At 33.4% G+C, this 13914-nt stretch overlaps 1 long non-coding RNA gene across 1 annotated transcript in view; it reads right to left on the bottom strand.

Moving 5' to 3' along the window:
• Positions 1–557: 557 nt before the first annotated feature.
• Positions 558–13914, bottom strand: part of LOC148279526 (uncharacterized) — an 86624-nt gene continuing 73267 nt past the window's right edge. Inside the window, exon 4 of the long non-coding RNA XR_015822843.1 lies at positions 558–1287. This is a non-coding gene — a long non-coding RNA (uncharacterized LOC148279526). The remainder of the gene's footprint in view (positions 1288–13914) is intronic.

The raw sequence follows: 13914 nt of genomic DNA, 5'->3' as shown, positions 1-13914 counted from the left end.
CATTTTTCGTGTGTTTTACCCGACTACAGCCTTAAGTTTAGCAGTACCAAGGATTGTTCACATGCAGATTTATAAACACGTGCGATTAAAAATGGCAATAAATTTCACATGCTAAAATGTTTCACATGCTAATGAAGTGCAATAAAAATAGCAATAATTTCCACTACTAGTACTCAGCATCATAGACATTTACACTCACACATGCACACGTGAGCCGAATGTGCTAGACAAAGAAAAAGTTGCGTAATTTTCGCGGATTTTATTCAACGACAACAAATTACCGTTAGCCGTTATAATGTTGTGTCTATTCCGATACTCGTACAATATTATGTGTTTCGTAAATTAACATTAATTTAATAAATAAGTATACAAACGCAATTTACGCACCTTAACATTTAACCGAACTAAATCAATCGCTTTAATTATATTAAATAAATTTATCATATTATGTGCGCTGCTTAATTCAACGTTAGAAACTGTATTATTACAGTTATTTCGCTGGGTAATTAGCTTTTTTAAATTTTAACATTAAACACATCTGTTTCTCAGTGAGTCCGTTTTTTTTTGTTTTTTGTTTTTTACTACAATAGGCTAGAGGTTCAATTACTGTGGTATACCACAGAAAACCCGGGCGTGGGAAAAATTTAATTTTTCATATTTGAAATTCACCAGGAATCTAACCCGGAACCCCCGTGACTAAAAAAGGGACTGCGAAAGAATTGAAAAAATCACAAAAATGCTATTATTTAAGTAAAAATACTAACTTAATAAATTTTATAAGTTTATTATAGAAATGAAAGGCGAGCGATTCTTAAATGCACAAATTTCGAATAGCCAGTGGTCGGTTTCATTACGTTCACATCTTCGAGATTGGTATCTTTATTTCTAAATTAAATGTATTTATACAAAAACAGTAAGGATGCAAAACTGAAAAATATATAATGGAATTTTAATATATTTATTTTTGTCTGAAGGACTTTGAAGATGTCGCGAAGGCGATGAAACCGGTCTCTGGTAAATTAATTTGTATAAATAACAACAAACTTCCACAAAGAGTTTTCACTCGCAAACTTGAATCTTTTTGATATTGGTATGTAATGACCGTTGCAAATACATCAAAAAAAATAAGTTGGTCGTAAAAAAAGGACAATACTGTGCGCATATTATGCGCATAATGAGGATATATAAAAAAATGTGTTCTTTATAATTGATTAAAATTACCTGTGGAAAAATGAAGTCTGCATTAGGTGAACTGCATTTTTTTTGTTGCAGCTATTTAAGGAGTATCTGAAAAGAGAGAAAATTATATTAATTTAAACAAATAATGTAATTTGTATTACTTTTTAAATATTGTAAAGCTCGTATCTTAAGGAAGTATTTGTACAGATTTGAGAAAAATTATACTCATTTTTAATCACCCCTTATCCCATAGTTTACCCTGTAACCCTTATTACCTCATTTCTCCTTTTCCTTCTTATAGAGTTGACCTATTGGAATATTCGGATATCAAAAAAAATATAATAGCTCTTTCAAAAATAACAACAAACTACAACAAACCATCACACCGCTTCCCCGTACGGGTAGGCAGAGAGGATGAACGCCATATCACTCTATCTTTGCATACAGACCTTGCTTCCTCTACAATCATACATCTTCTCATGCACGCACGCCGATTATTCCTACTCTTGACATATCCATCTTCAATGATTTTAGCCGTTGTCCATTCGCTCTACAAGTCCAAACCAACGCAGTACCCCTTTCTTGATACTGTCGATAAAGCATATCTCAGCCTTACATAGTTCACGGATCTCGACATTTGTGCACGTATTATACATCGTTTTACTACACATTCGCCTGGGGGATCACATTTCAACAGCATTTAACCTACTTTCATTATAATTTTTCCAATTCCAAACATTGCTCCCATACATAAGAGTTGGCACTAGAACTCTATTGTGAACTGCTAGTTTTGCCTTCGCGATAAACATTTGTTTGCCAAAGTAGATTACAGTGCGCCGTTTACCGTGTTCCCGCCACTCAACCTCCTTTTAATATATTTCTCAGTCTTTCCATCCCTAGTAAACATACTTTCCAGATATAATTTTTTTTCTACCTGATTCAGAATATCTCCGTTCACACTGTTCTCATATTTAGTTGTATTTTCATCCCTTTCAAAAACCATAACATTCGACTTATCAACATTCATTAGCAAATGGCTTTTCTTGCACACATCGTAGGCTTTTATTACTAAGAATTGTAAGTCTTCTTTGCTGCTAGCAAGAAGCACAGCATCATCAGCATACAGAAGACAGTTAACAGTTTTACCACTCATTTTGCTCCCATTTTTAAATCTTTCAGTTCTTTCATACAGTTATCGATGTATACGTTGAATAACCATGGTGACATTATACATTCCTGTTTGACTCCTTTATGAGTGTTAAACCACGAAGTGAATGAACCATTTACTCTCACACATGCTGTGCTGTCCTTGTACAGTGACGCAATAACCCTTGTCAGGTTACCATTCACTCTATACTCCGGTAAAACCTTCAACATTTATTTCTTGTCAACTCTATGCTTTTTGCAGATCGATAAATGCGCAGAAAAGTTTTTGGTGTTTAGCCAGAATATTTTCTTTCATATTTCGCAGAGCAAATATTTGATCCATACATCCTCTTTCATTCATAAATCCGCCTCTTAGGTGTTTCAATCAGAATTATTTACGGTATATTATGATTTGTTATTCACACACTTTTTAACTATTTGCTTTTTATTCTTGCCGTGCTTTTATGGTATGTACATAATTCTACATAAGATTACTTCATTTCCCCGGAAAAAGTTTTTATATTCGTGTATTTTAAATACTATCACATTGTAAAATTTAATTTATTAATTACTTCTTTCAGGCGACTCAAAAATCTTTTATAAAAATACCCGCTTTTGCTCTTTTTTCTCTTTACTGTGTAATATGTTCTCTCATTATATTTGTGAAAAACTAATCTGGATGTATGTACTATTATTTATATTATATATTTTTATATAACAACTGTTGTTTTTATAAAATAAAATAAAATACTTAAATATATGCACACCAAGGATCGAAGAAAGAGCCAAAAGTCAAATTCGAGATGCAATTTTCTTGTACATTTGCCAGCTTAGGTCTATGTTGCAATATTTTATAAAAAATCAACCAATAAAATGTTTTTTTTTTTATTTGACTAGACGAAAAAACGAAATGAAAGAAAAAAAAAAAAACATTATGATTAGGTACACGAAAAAAATATCAATCAGCAACATTACCGATGTGCTAACTCCCTAGCATCCATGAGTGGTCTCTTGGGTCCCGCGAGCCCTGACCAATGTGACCACTGGCACTATCATCAGTGCCATGGCAAATAACAACAACAACAACAACAACAAACCATCACGCCGTTTCTCCGTAGGGGTAGGAAGAGAGGATAGAACACTCTATCTTGGCACACAGACCTCGCTTCCTCTACATTCATACATCTTCTCATGCACGCATTCACTTGGAACCGAACAAATGAAGAAAACATTTTTGTGACCATACATAATATCATACATCCGAAATAGTAATAAAACACAATACAAGAAACATAAAATATACAAGAAACACAAATCTGAAATAATCCATCAAAAGTGAGCTTTTTTTATTAATATTTGTGTCGATGTTTAAAGTAATGTTTTATTGATATATCGTATTACTTAGCTGGCGTTGTTTAATCCGAGGTTCAATTTTCATTATTTCTCTTATTATATGAGCAAAGTAGGGTTAAAATTTTTACTACCCTGGCAACACTTACGAAATTTCCATTTTGTTTCTTCGAAAATCCGACAGAATTTTAAAGTAATGCATTTGTGACATACACATTCATTTGATAATTACACATGAAATATGATTGCATCCTGTTTCTTTAAGATTCTAGCAGTATTTCTACACTTTAAAAGGACATAACACGGCATGGTTAAATTCGAATCAGGAGTTGCGCACTGGGCGACGTCTACAAAGAAACTAATGGGTCAAAACGTAAACCTACTCATTTATGAGTAGTTGAATCGCCTTCTGTTTGATGTGCGTATGCGGTTTCTGGACTATTCTTAATTCTATGGGAAAAGGTTAAAATAGCTATCAAACAGAAACAAAACCCATAAACAAACTTAAATGTTTCCATAAAGAAAAATTCAAACAATAAAACAACCATCTCACGTTATTCAGAAGAAAACTTTCACCAGGCAATTTTCTTCTAAAGGACGAGACATCAAAAGAGGTCTACAATAAGCCTTGTTTCCACTGATGATGAAAACATTGACAAAAATGATGCGATATCTTTATATTATGAGCACTGGTTTTCTCAGGATAACGGAGTTGAAGAGTGGATAAGATGCACTCAGGTCTTGATACCACGAAGACTGTGCGGAGTCTTCAGATGGTAAATTTACTTATTCCATATGTTTATACAATTAATTTAGAATACGCATTTCTTATTTCTTTTTCTGTCTAATTTTTTAACCCTAATTCCGACCTGAGGGTGATATGAAGACTTGAATAGAAAAAAATGTCATAAGCTTATTTGGTACCATACGTTTTTTTTTATTAAGCCAAGCATAAATGGATATTTTCGTATTATACACAACCTTAAAATTAGAAATTTTAATTTGTCTGAAATAAAAAACAATGTAGGGTGCGGTATGTGGTACTGTACCTTAGAACATTTATTAATAACTCAATCAAGAATCCCCCTTTTTAAAATAGTTTGGTACGCGCGTGCGTGGGAGATTTAATCTGCTTATATAATAATACGTAAATATGTTAAACAAAATGGCAGACGCTTAACTAGCAAAGTGCATTTCTTTTATGCATCACTACTCCCCGTATAGTATTTGCATAAATTGTGCATGAATATTTATAAACATTAAGCAACTTGTAACGCTGAAAGGTGATAAATACCTTCCAACATCCAGAAATCAGTTCCACTCGATTTGAGAAGTAATTTAAATCTATACAAATAGATAGAAATGGAAGTTCAACGCAAGGTGAAGTATTTTTCTCGTTGGATGCTGAATTCTCTGTAGATATGTCGGATACTGTAACTTCTGTTACATACTTAAAGAAAATTATCAATCTTTTATCATTTTTTTAATTTCATTAAATTGCAGTGTTTCAAATATATTTAAAATATGCGTTTTTCAAATTGGAAACCACCGGTAGTAGATTCTAGCTAGTTCTATTATCTACGTTTTACTGAAAAAATACAGCTTACAACACAATAACAAAACGCACAGACGCACTTCGGGAATTTGTTAGAACACAAGAAAATGAAATGGAACTCCTCCAAAATTTCAAAAGGAAAACATTACGCTCTCATTCAACCTAATATCTCATCACGTTTCTGGGTTGAGAAAAATTTTCTGAACAAAAAAGATACATCTACCATTTATCGAATGAGGATAGGGCATTGCTGTACGAGGACTCACCTTGCGAGAATTGGTGTTATTGATTTCCCATTTGCGATTGTCGTTTTGAAGAAGAAGATCTCAACCACTTATTCTTTGTTTGCCCAATAAATAACCAATTGCCAACCCTTTTCAAGACTTTGGCTCCGCTAATTTATCTTCCTACAAATATCCAACTCATCTTAGCGAGCAGGAATCCATCTGTGTACAACCCAATGCTCGACTGGGGCCTGTTCGGCGACACGGTGACAGTAGCACGAGTACGGGTGGAGGACTGATCGTTTGGTGGAGGGATTCTCCTTTTTAGTTTTGAAACGAGAAAGAAGAGATTTTTCTCAGAACTGTGAGACTTACCTATGTTTCTGATGCTTGCAGACCCAACGGTTGGGCCCGGTTACTGATTGCGTACTGCGAACGAGTTGGTTTATAAAATAATTCAACATGACATTGGAAAAAGCATCAAATTTATGATGCAACGCCATTTTATTTTTTAAAAAAGAAAATGATTAACAGAATACACGTGAAATTAAAACATTCGATACAACATTACTGTAAAATAATTGTTCTACAATAGCAAAAGTTTAAACCAGCAGGTAAAAGATACGTTTAAAGACATAGCGAACTTTGCAGTGGTCAAATGTTTAATGGAATCTCCACCTGACTCCAGCATGTCTATGTCCGCGCAATAAGAATCTCGTTTGATTGCAACATTTTACAATAATGTTAGTTCCCCGAGTATCTCTCAACATTCCATCGCCTCGTTGGACACTATGACAGGTTACTAAACAGAATTCCTAAGACCAATGCCACTCTACCAAGTTCGAATTCCTCAAGACCAGATGTACTGTTACCACACTACATATTATTCAAATTAATAGTACTAGATTTTAAGTAATAGCTGGTGCTACACATACCAAGGAATTTTAATTGCAAATACCTGAAGAGTACATCTACTTATCAGATATAAAAGGGAACCGTATTTTCAAAACAAATTGTTTCGTTGCAGTTATGAGAAAAATAAATGAGGGCATTGGAAGCCAAGATCGAGCTTGAAAATAATATTTTTTTGTTAAGGTTCTGTGGTTTGAAGACTTTATTTCATAGTTTAAAGGTTATTTCAAATATAAATGTAGATCGAAACATCAGGTGAATGATTTTAAGTTAACAATGTTTGATTATGTCCAAATGCTTGCAGACTGGCTGGATTTCCTCCCTAGGGAGTTGTTCATATATAAATTTATTTTCCCTCTCTGTTGAAAAAAATTTAAATATGAACAACTCCCTAGGGAGGAAATCCAGCCAGTCTGCAAGCATTTGGACATAATCAAACATTGTTGAATTACTACCTGGTAAAAGAAGAAGTATAAAAATTGAAAAATTGTTTTCAGGCGTTGCCTAGTAGGTGATTTGGTTCAGCCGGATGAATCTCACCCACGTGATAAAGGTTTCAGCTCTTTTACTTCACAAAAGTCAACAGATGGAAGAGTTGAGGAAATGTGGATGTTCAAACATAGGCAGAATGGTGAATGTTACACAGTGTGTAAAGTGGCCACTTAAACCAGCCAATGACAGGTCATAAGCCCTGTAAATGCCTAGACTTCCATATTCCCTTCTCAAAAATTTTTCCCTTTCTGTTGAAATAAATTTAAACATTTTAAGTTACATTAAAAACACAATGGTTGTAGATTCTTTAAATGTATACTTACAAAAATAAAAGAAAGGTATTGTATAATTTAAATGGTTTATTATATTAAACTTGAATATAATCTAGCACTAATTTCGTTTTGGATTTTCTGTCGATTGTGAAGTAATTATTAACAATAGTTGTTTATAAATATGTACTCACAAAATGAACTTTTATATTACGTTGTAAATTAAAAAGAATAAATGGTTATTTTAAATGGTTATTGCATGTTTTCACATAAATATTAAATAAATAAACGCGAGTTGTTCAGAATTAATACAGCAAAACTAACAAGTCAACAAATTAAGAATAGTTACAAACAAAATAAATGCATCAAGTAAAATGATCAATCTTATAAGTAAATTTTCCCCTGATAAAGTACAAGATAAAAAAAACATGCAATGGTTTTTGTCCTTTTGCAATAGAATATTCATGAATATCAATATTTTCATTATATGTAGGTCCAAATTAAAATATAACCCAAAAAAACAAAACTAGGTAACCTTTTAAAGAAGTATTAATTATTGTTACATTTATCCATTTATAATAAAATATATCGTTAATTTGTGTCCAGGCGGATGAAGAATACAGTTGTGTGTGTGAAATAAAACCAGAACCCTAAACGAGTATTTCAGACTTAATGGCAGCTTTCAGGTAAAAGTCCTGAATAAGAATATCGAGTGGAGATTAGTCCGCCTCGTCGTATAATGGTTGATGTGTTCGCTTAGCATTCTTGAGATCTTGGGTTCGATCCGAAAGATTATTTAAACGGCAATATTTCGTTGTGCCAGGACTGGCAATTGAAGCGTAAAACTGATCACGTTACCTTCATGTAACAGACGATCGAACAATGCTGCATATGATTTACCAATGCAGTGCCCTATTCACCATCGGGTGCGGAAATGGGGTTGATGATAGTTATTATGTTGTACTTTTAATATAATTTTAGTGTAATATTTACTAAAATATTTTAAGATCTTACATTTTATTTTTACTATATGAAAAGTAAGAATCCAGCAAACGATCATGCCTATTTTATGTAATACATAATGGTTTTTATTACATTCAAAGAAAACCTTAATTTCGGGTGCCCAAAGAACATGCATGATTAAATTCTTCCATGTGTTTATTGTACAGCTCTCAAGTTATAAAATACCTTTTTCAAATGCCCTTGGGCTGGTTGTCCTGTATAAGGTGAACGGGTTCGGATATCACAGGAAACGAGGAAACTAGACTTTAGGAATGTGCAACGTTTCTGTACACGAGGCCGGTTGTCTATCTGCACATGTGCATTGGAATGTACGCGCTTCGGGACTCTTCAATTAAAACAAAGTGTAAAATAATATAAACAAAATCTCTGTGCATTTAAGTCGTTTTACCAAATGCCCTTTGCCATAAATATGTTATAAGTTCTAGGAATAACCATCGTTACTACTAATGAAAATGTCGTTATCGTAGATACTAACTACTAATAAAACGAATGAAATGAGGTACAAAAGAATGAATTGTGTTAACAAATGAAAAAACAAATATTTTCTTACCGAACTTGCCCGGATAGACAGAAAGCAAATTGTTGTCGATTTCCTAAGAGAGCTTTTGAAACACGAGTTTTCTCATTCTATTCAAACAAAATTTCACCAGCTTATTTATCAGCGAAGAAATAACAACTATCCCTTATGATAATTCATTAAACCTTAATACACCGCTCGAAACGTATGTGCGTTAGCGATCCGTCCTCTCTGTAATATTATCATGCGGATTTCAATATTCGTCATAAAGCTAAATTCATGATCGATTGTTGGACCGCTGCCGCTGATAGAGAGCCACAGAGAAAAATTCCTAAAACCAGTTTCGCTATATGTGCAGTCTCGTTTGTTATTAACAATAAGCCAACATTGACGGAGGTTAGGAATGGAGATTACCAAGTAACGGCGCGGCGTTATACGACATCCGGTCCTGGTGGGCTAGCGTGGGACGCTCTTGCCACATTGCGCAACTTGTGCGCCGCGCTCTGCCCGGCCCTTGCTTATGCAAGACATCGAGGAATGTTGTTTGTAAATTGGAAGTCTATTCGTGGCCACACAATAACATATTTTATAGATTGAAATTCCGCGTTTCGAAATCAACCATCAAAACAGATGTGAAAAAAAAAAACATTTTACGTGAATTTTCCCATTTTCCTAAAATCTAGCGTAGAGTTATCGGGAACGCAGAACTGTAAATCAGCTTTGTCTTGCATTATTTTCTAAAAATACATTGAAAAGCCGGAAAATATTATCTTCTTCGCTTTGAGTTTACCAGGGAAACAAAAGCTTGCGATGGTTTTCTGCTAAATTTTATTTTCCCTTTGAGGCCGCATCGATGCACCGAGAACCAGTAAACGGCTCGCAGATCTGCGAAGAGGTCGCAGCGCACTGCATAACTCGCGCCGGAATGCGGTCTCCCCCTCCCCGATCCCGCCCTTCCAGACTGCCTCAGCACACCGCCACCGCCCTCTTCATGTTGGTCCGAACGGGAGCCTTGACCTCTCCACATTCCTGCGGCCCGCGACACTCCGACCAACGGAGGCGTTCGCGCTGTGTCCATGCCGAACTTCTATGTCGAGAGAGAGAGAGAGATTGGGAAAATTTAGAGCAGGAAAATCACACTTCTCAAAAAATAAATAAAAGCGATGTAGTTTTTTATATAGGTATTTTGTCTTACAGATTTTATTGTAATTTATTTATTAATATTATTCAATATTTACCAATAATTTATATTAACTGTTGAATATCACCATAATTTAATTCGCGTTGTTTGGTTCAGAATTAGAACAATATTATACTGTACATCAATAAAAGTTCGTCCATAATAATATTATGACGTCACAATGGGTTTGAATAGTTTGTTAAAGCATTGTATGCAAATATGAAGTACGTTATAATAAATTGTAAGTACCTATATTCCATTTGTTTTGTTCCTAGAATGGAAGAGATGAAATATATTAATTTTAAAGTTAAAATTCGCCGCCTACAAAATATCATAATCCAAATAATGCTAACTAATAAAAAAAAAAACAAAATAACTAATAAATCAATATAATTTTTTGTATATTTTTTTGGAATCACCTTTTAAAAAAATCGTTTAATTACTAATCATTGTTATTGATGACTTACATTAAAAAAATAAATAAAAACGTCAACATATCTTTTTTGGAAAGTCACAGCTATAACACTAAAAAGATAAAAAAGTAGATTGTATGGAAGAATAAAAACATGAATTAATTATGTAATTATATTAATTAATAGTAAAAATTAAAAAAAATATCAGTAGTAATTCAAAACCAAAGTGATTTACTTAAATTTTGCCTAAATTTGTGGTCCCAGCTGAAAAATAAAATAAATAAAGTAGCGAGCGATTTACGAGCATTTAAGAACACCTTTTTACATCAAACAAATCAATTATTAGTAAGATATGTTTTTATGGGACCGTTGACCGGTAGTGAAAGCGTTAATAGAGAAGCGTACATTGACCTAACAAAGGAGATTTCATTCATAGTATAGGCCAGGTCTACTAAAACATTCAGATCTGGTAAACATTTATTTAACTTTTTTATTAAACCGTTTATTTACATAATCATTTATGAAAATAGATAATAGTTTTACTCACATAATAAATTATGTAGACATTGTATTTTTTTAATGTACGTAATTGTAATGGATGAAAGACACCTTCTAAAGTAAATTTTATGTAAATAAGGGATAGCTGTCAAATTGGTTAGTGATCAAAGCGGTATGCAAAAAAGTTTAGTAATAGGAGAACATGATGGCTCGGTAGGTCGTTGTTCCCCGGAGAGGAAAATTTTAGCCAACTGCAACTGTAACAATGGAGATGGCGCCAAAACTGTTCCGCGTTATGAGCACGGTTGCCCATATTAGTCTCATGGATTGGCATGTCTTCGAGTTACACAAATCAATTCCATTGTCACGATGTACCGGCGCGGCGCCGAAGTGGATATAAAAGGAAATACACCATGGAACATATATTGTGTTCTCGTATTCTGAACGTGAAGCGTCTAGACACGTCGTCGGAGAGAAAAAGCCTCATTCTCGCGATAATAATAATTATCGTTAGGCCGTCGCCGTCGGCGATACCCGAAGCGTGGCTCCATAAAAGAGCAATTTAAGGAAAAAACATCAACGTTGAATTTATGCTAAAGATCACTTTATTATGGCTCTCTGTTACTCTCCGTCTAGTGTTTAGTCTTTTGAAGCTTGTCGTGTCGAGAAACTAAAGCGAAGGAATGTGGCACTGTAGAATAACTACTAGGTAGTAACTGGCATAGCCGACACCATATGTTTTGAAATATAGAAAATCTCGTTCCGATTTAAAAGAGGCCGAATATTTATTTAGAAAGCAAACGTAAAGAATCTTGCACGAACGTCACGGAAAAGGAGAGGTTTTCACACACACGTGGCTAAAATATATTATTAGTGAGTAGGTAGGAGGTGGACAAAGGCCAGTTAAGAAGGCCTAGTCATATATTTAAAAATACCCTCTTCATCCACCCTAAGCGACGACATTTTACAGCTTTCAAGCACGGTTAATACCACCAGGGTAGCAGGAACGGGTGGGTACAATATTTTGCTACACGTTCGGCGCTTGCGCGAGTAGAACAGCGAATGCAGCCGAGTCCAGGCGGAGATCCCCGAACAGAGAGCGTGGGATTTGGCGCCAGGCGGCAGTCGCACGCCCGCGCCCATCTCCCTCGCCCTCCTATGCTCCTGGTACATTGCCTTGGATGCGCGTGCGGAGGAGGCATTCCTTTCCTTTACCGTTTTTTTTGTTTTGATTGACATTTTTTAACACAAAAAAAAAAAAACAAATTCTTTGTCTGGCATAAAGTAAAGTAAATTATAAAGTAAAGTTATATTGTGCTTTATTTTCCCGACGATTTTTTAAGGGTCATCTTAGATCTTAAAACTTTGTAATTGAAAGATATGAAAAGTAAAGCCATTAAACATTTATTATTATTATCTCTATCATTTGGCTTGATCATTTCCTGGAATTCTAGTAATGAGCAGTTCCCTTCTCATTGTTTTCTATGGAACCCAAGGGTCATAATATGAATAAAGGTCTGAGAATCTAGCGTTAATAGAATCTAATGGTTAGATATTAGATATGTATATTTAAACATACAACAGATATCCGATCAAATTAATTATTTGAACGGGAAGTTCCCACGTTTGTCGTGTACCTTTCTTTATTGATAAAACTCTGTTCATAAACGTGAAAGATAAAAGTTGTATGGAAGCTTATAGTGGATTATTTAGTAAAGCGGCCTCCGTAGTGAAGTTGTTAGTAGGTTCCGGGATCGATTCCCGTTGAGAACACAAATATCTAATGTTACCTTTTTCAAGCCTGGGTGTTCTGTGATATAATTCACCGCTGTAATTACTGTCCTGTTGTGGTGCAAAAAAAAATGTTTGTGTGTTCTGTAATATAGCAATATACTTTTGCCATCCGTAAACTTGCCATGGTGATCTATATAATTATAATTCAATGAAACCGTCAAATTTAATTTGCACGAAAATGTGAACCAAAGGCAATCGTTAGTAGTTAGTAGTAGTAGTAGTACTAAGTAGTCAAATCATAAATAAAAAAATTACCGAATATAAGGTTCGCCGATTTCGCACTCATAAAGAGTCTAAATCAATCCGTAAGAAATTGTTTTTCGTTTGACAAAAGGTCGAGCAATGAATGAGTCAAATCGATCGGAGAACTTGCCAGTAATTATTTTTAGAACAAATCATGACTGTCTGTATTATTTTTTACAGTATATTAATTTACGGATATAAAAAAAGAAAATCAACTGTTGTTTTTTTTTTTAAAGTATTGTTGAAAACTTGATTTGATGAAAACATTTATAAAAACATTGATAATGAAAAACGACGTTAAGGACAAAACATGATTTAGAAAATTAAAAAACATTACATGGAGAGGTAAGAAAAAATACGCAATTACATAAATAATTTTTTTCCTACGGTTTTCCCCCATAAAATGACCAAAAGGTGACATGAAACGTGTGGTTGTCATGATAATATGGAGAGAAATAACAAAAGTCGCGACATGTTTGCGTGTTCTGTATTGACATGTGACGTCATTAGTTGCTATTTAATCAATCTGAATTCAAACAGCGTCAAAATACGTTAAACAACGTCATAAACTAATATAAAGCACACATACTCTTCAAATGTATTGTAAATTCAAGAAAATATTATTGAAATCAATCATCAAATAGAGGAACGAATTAAGTCAAAATTAAAAATTAAAAAGTGCTTCATACTAAAAATATTTAATTTTTTAATTATAAAAAAACTTTTTTGAATAAGAATTTTTTATTTAATATCTTAAAAAGGTAATTTAGAATTCAGTACATAAAATTAAATTTTTAATTTAAAGTTTTTTTAAAACAGAACTATTTAAGACTATAAACTTTAGTTAAAAAAATACTACATAGATTTTACATGTTCTTTGATAAAGAATAGTTTTTTCTTTAATTTTAAAAATACTACAATATTCATTTAATAAATCATACATTTTACGTGTTTTTCACATATAACATGTACAATTACTGAATGAATTATTCAGTAAATAAAAGTTATTGATCTATTATTAATTATGAATTTACTTAATAATGTTCCAATGTAAAATATCAGAAATATCTTTTTTTGGAGTAGTTTTATAAATTATAAAATAAAAAGAATCAAACAAAG

Source organism: Micrasema longulum, unplaced genomic scaffold (genome assembly GCF_059751315.1).
Source record: "Micrasema longulum isolate JH-2025_06_02 unplaced genomic scaffold, ASM5975131v1 h1tg000708l, whole genome shotgun sequence".
Classification (NCBI taxonomy): domain Eukaryota; kingdom Metazoa; phylum Arthropoda; class Insecta; order Trichoptera; family Brachycentridae; genus Micrasema; species Micrasema longulum.
The sequence above is the reverse complement of the archived record's forward strand: the minus strand, read 5'-3'. Positions and strand labels throughout refer to the sequence as shown.